Consider the following 5633-nt stretch of genomic DNA (forward strand, 5'->3'; position numbering starts at 1 on the left):
TGTGTGTGTGTGTGTGTGTGTGTGTGTGTGTGTGTGTGTGTGTATGTGTGGATGAGTGGGGGTGGGGTGTCACTTTAAAAATAATAGTCATTACATATTTCTCCTTTATTGGAGCAAATTTGGCTTACAGTTGTTTCCAATAGTTTTTATAGGTACATTACTGATAGGTTTATTCAATTGGTCTGTTGATCAATTGAGAAAAATTGAATGACCTAAGAAAATTAATGCTACTTTCATCAGAGCCGTTTCTGATTATAACGAGCTGAACACTGAAGGAATGGCTATTGCATGGGGGAGGGGTGGAGAAGACGATGTAAAGATGCAAGTAGAATAGAGAACAGAGAAAGACAGCTTACAAAGGGGTGGAGAAGAGTCGCTTAATAGAATCAGGGGCATCGTACTACCAAAATTTGGAAGAAAGACAGTCATAAAACATTAGTGTATGTAGTCAGATATATATATATATATATATATATATATATAAATCTTTACCACCACCGCTATCTCTATATAGCAACACAAGCACCATCAACTCCGAATCCCAAACAACCACTACTGTTACCAACCAAGCAATTTGTTATTGACTACCAACAACGCCAAGAAGAGAATGAACCAAGATAATCAACTCCATCCATCTAAAGTCAAAGACATGAGATAAATGTGATATCCTAAAGTATTTCAAATGCTGAATAAACCGTCTTTGATCTTATGCCAATGAGGATTGACTTGAGAGTTAGAAACAAGAACATTACAATCACCATGAACAAATACGTCCACCGTTACTGCCAACAATAAGCCCTTCATCATCATCATCATCATCATCATCATCATCATCACCACCATCATTATCATCATCATCATCATCATCATCATCATCACCATCCTCATCATCCTCATCATCACCTCCATCACCTCCACAATCGCAAACGTACGACCAAAGACTACCAATACTACCGACCCACCAAACGTTAAATAACCAAACACTAACAGTAATAATAGTGTAAGCATTAAAGTAATGTCTGTATCTACATACGTTGTATGTAAACACAATTTTGTGTATGTATGTGTGAAAGAGTGAGAATGTGTGTGTGTGTGTGTGTGTGTGTGTGTGTGTGTGTGTGTGTGTGTGTGTGTGTGTGTGTGTGTGTGTGTGTGTGTGTGTGTGTGTGTGTGTGTGTGTGTGTGTGCGTGTGCGCGTGAGCGTGCATGTATGTGTCTGAGTGTGTATTGCTCTATGTATTTGAGTGTATGTATGAACAGAGTATAAAGTCATATGGCTGAAATCAAAGGTACAAAGGGCGAAGTGCCCATGAGCCTGAAAACCCTTCAACTAACTGATTTCATGCAGTACTTCTTCCCATTTCACTCATTTATTCTTTCATCATCTCATTTCTATTTCAACATTTTTGAGAATACCACAACAATTTTAAGGCTCTCGCAAAACATTTCTTTTCCAGGGCTCCGTTTTTTACTACGTATTAGTTGTGGATAATTTTTGATCGTTGTCACTATTGGATTAAGCTACAATCCATGATGTCAGAAAGAAACCATCAAGAGAAATTACGAAGAAGGAGCGTTAAATAGTGATATGTATAAACGCAATGTTATTACCAGTTCAAATATGTTTGTGGCACGTTTGGACTAATAAACAAGTTATTCGCTTCGTCATGGAAAAAAATTCTCGCCGTTGACATCCAAAATGCAACATCTCAGTCTTGAAAGAGGGCTCTGCGAACTGATCTAGGTGTATTTACAACATTGTCAACAGTGAGAAATTTTCTCCATGACAAAACACAGTGAATGGTTCGTTTACTAGTCCAAACGTGCCACAAGCATATTTGAGCTTCTAGTAACATAGCATCAAGAGGAATTTCAAGGCATATTATCGGTAAATTTGTATGCAACTTATGAAACCAAGTAACAGCAATAATAAATCTACAGTTAAAATTTCCTGGAAGAGATTCTTCAACATAATGGCTGCAATAGATAACATTGCTGATACATGGAATGAAGTGAAGCTCTCAGCTTTGAATGGTGCTTGGGAAAATATAAGGCCAGACTGCATCTGTGATTTTACAAGTCAAATTGGAACAATATATGACATTTGCAAATAATGTAGGGTTTGAAGAAGTCGTAGAAGGTGATGTGGTTGAGTTGCTAGTGTCCCATTGAGAACATTTATCTAAGGAAGAGCTGATGCTGTTAGAACAACATGGGAATGCAGATGAGAATACGAAAATTCCAGCTAGAGTAAAGAGTTTTGCTAAAGTTTTGGTGGCACTACTAATTAACAGCGGACTGACACAACCAGTAGGGTCGGTCGGCGAAGGTACGCCGTTCGGACCAGTCGCGTAGAGACGACGAAATACGTCATCATCATGGGACATATCAGTGGCGACGTGGGTTGGACATATTTATATGCATGCTTGTCTGTGTGTGTGTGTGTGTACATTTACACATTTGTGTATGAGTTTGTGTGTGCAGGTATGTGTCGTGTGTGTGATGGTGGTTGTGACGGTAGTGATGTTTTTTTCTGACGATGGTGACGGTGTTAAAAGAAATATATAACTCCTGGGTTAAAACGAAGCCTTCATTAATATTTCCTTCTTATTCCAATCTTAATATGGTTCAACATTTATGAAACAACATTTATATTTTTATTTTATTTCATGGCTCATATTTTTTCTAATTGTTCTGTTCCGTTAAGAATTCATTATCTTTTTCACTGCCATTCGTGCACTGTTTAGTCTCACAATAATCTAGCTTTAATATCTGTAACAAGATTCCATCGTTCACAACGTAAAACGGCGCGTCAGGTTAAGTCGAGCAACTTAAACTATTGCGAAATAATAGAATAGGAAAGATTTATTGTTAATTACGTATTAATTATAGTGGTATGTTATCTGTATGAAACATAGTCTTGATAAAAAAAAATTTCAGTAGTTAGATGAATGTATTTTCACTGACCTCCGTGAACCACCGGGTCGAGAAATGGCGAAATATTTGTCCTTTGCTAAAAGTGTGACTCGATTCGTGAGAAATCGCAGCTAAATCGTATCTTGTTAAATTTCTTCCAACCACTTGAAGTTTTTCAAATTTTCACCAAATTATTTTTAAAATATGTAGTTATGATGTAATTTTGCATGCTAATTGACGAGAATTGAATTCATTTTTTTCTAGAAATTAATAACAAAGTTACAAGCACTTAAAGTTATGTAATTTTAATTAATCAAAAGCCTCTATTGCCTATATATCGTGTGTTTATCTGCATTGCCATGGAGATAAATACACTCGAAACCTTTACGTGTTTCTCTCGACCTGCTAGAAATAGCAGGAAAGTTTTTATTAAATTACACCTCCTCGAGTTACGACTGAGTTCCGTTCCGACTGACAAGTTGTAAATCGATTTGGTCGTATGTCGGATTTATATTTTTGAACACTATTTTCATTCAAACGCAACTGATACTTGAAAGCAACTGAGCGAGAGACAGCGGCAGGCAATGGATGCCTGGGTCGGAGAGAGGCCTGCGTTGCCAGATGTTGGCATAGTTATCTTTCGCGCAGCTGCCCAACGTCCGAAAATCAATTTTTCATTTATTTATTTATGGATGGTCGTAAGTCGCATAGGCCGTAAGTCAAGGAGAAGGTGCATATAATAACATATAAAAAAAAGACAAAATGTACTTTCCACTAGTTGAATGATATTAATAACATAAAATAAGGTTAATCTCCATGGATTACATTCATTATTAATCTTACGAACCTCGAAACACTGAGCACCACAGATAGATACAAATATGTATTTTCTGCGAATCTTGTTAAATTTCTTTCAAACACCTTTCACTACCGCCACTACCACCACCAAAGTTTGTTTACAATTTTATTGTTAAAAAAGAAAGAAAGAACATATAATATCGATCTGTGGGACTTCGTACGTGTTTCGAGTGGGATAAGTTCGATAAAAGATTACATTTAAAATCTTGCTCGAATGGAACTTCATAGAACATGTTTGGAATACTTTTTATATCATATCTGCTGGATCTGGATTAACTTGGAGCTTAACGCACCAACTAGGCAGTTTTTTCTCAAATAACAAACCCCGCCAGCTTAAATAAAGGAGAAATATTAAAACAATGTACACACATACACACACACACACACACACTCTCTCTCTCTCTCTCTGTTTCTTATTTTTTTCTTTCTTCATTGCCCACAAGGGGCTAAACATAGAGGGGACAAACAAGGACAGACAAAGGGATTAAGTCGATATAAATATAGCTTTATCACGCTCAACGTGGCTCAGATGGCGTAGAAAGCCACAAAACTGCAGTTTTCGTCACGAGAGATTTTCTCGTGTAGACGTACAGGGCTAAATAGTACAAAAGTATACTAGTAGCAGACGAAAATCTCTCAGAAGCGTTAGTGGAATTACTAAATCGTTATTTCTGTGTCTTTGCGCATCATAAGTAGCAAGTATCCACTGTCAACCGCATACGTAAACAAATCTAGCCTCTTCTAATACAGAAATTCATTGCAAGCTGGTTAGAATTTCGCTATTGACGATCTAAGCATTCTGTATTTGTTGCTTAACGTGTATATATTATGTGAACGTGATTGCAAGCCAGACGCTCCGAAATATATCTATGGTAAACTTCATTAAAAAGATGATCTTTTAAGAAAAATGTTAATATACATAATGAAAGAATGGCTCATTGACGTGGGGTATTAGCTCAGGTGGTAGAGCGCTCGCTTAGCATGCGAGAGGTACCGGGATCGATGCCCGGATTCTCCAATATATATACGTTATACATAAACACTTTCTTTTTATGCACGTAATTGTTGAGTTTCATGTATACATGTGTGTGTGTGTGTGTGTTTAGGTTTGTGTGAGTGTGTATATTCACTGAGTGAAAACTCAGCGGCCAATGAAACGAAAAAACAAACATTCACTAATTCATACTTTTTGCCGAACCCTGGGACGTAAATAAACCAACACCGATCGACAAGTGGTGGTTGTGGTGAAGGCCAAGCACACGCGCGCGTCCGCTCAAATACACAAACACACACACACACACACTCCCATGTGTATGAGTGTGTGTATGTGTGCGTGTATTAATTTATTCAATGCTCGCTCTCAACACTAAATGCACCCTTATAACAGTTTGATCTTCACGAAGTTGGCTAAAAACTTCCTATATTTGAAGTATTTCGGCGGTAATGATAAATCACCGAATATAATACATAAAAACAAATTTACTAGAACTGAACCAAAAATGAGCAATAAAGACAAAAATAATGACAATTGGAGAATCCGGGCATCGATCCCGGTACCTCTCGCATGCTAAGCGAGCGCTCTACCATCTGAGCTAATTCCCCTGATACAGTGTCAAGCCTTTTAGTATTTAAATATATAAGCGTGAACTGATTACCCTGCTTGTTTTTTGGTGCTGTTCTTGAATGTGTTTTCTCTATTGTTTCAGTCGCTGGACTGCGGCAATGCTGGAGCAAGACTTTAAAGGATTTGCTCGACCAAATCAACCCCAGTACTTACCTTTTATGTTTAGTACGTAGTTTATCGTTTTTCTTTTGCCGAAGCGCTTGGTTGCGGGGACGTGAAAAAAAAAAAGCCCACA

General features: G+C 37.5%; 1 non-coding gene across 1 annotated transcript; it reads left to right on the forward strand.

Moving 5' to 3' along the window:
• Positions 1–4719: 4719 nt before the first annotated feature.
• On the forward strand, positions 4720–4792 carry Trnaa-agc (transfer RNA alanine (anticodon AGC)). Its single transcript has one exon. It is a non-coding gene; the product is annotated as a tRNA-Ala (tRNA).
• The last annotated feature ends 841 nt before the right edge of the window (positions 4793–5633 follow it).

This window comes from Octopus bimaculoides, chromosome 5, assembly GCF_001194135.2.
Source record: "Octopus bimaculoides isolate UCB-OBI-ISO-001 chromosome 5, ASM119413v2, whole genome shotgun sequence".
NCBI classification, from domain to species: domain Eukaryota; kingdom Metazoa; phylum Mollusca; class Cephalopoda; order Octopoda; family Octopodidae; genus Octopus; species Octopus bimaculoides.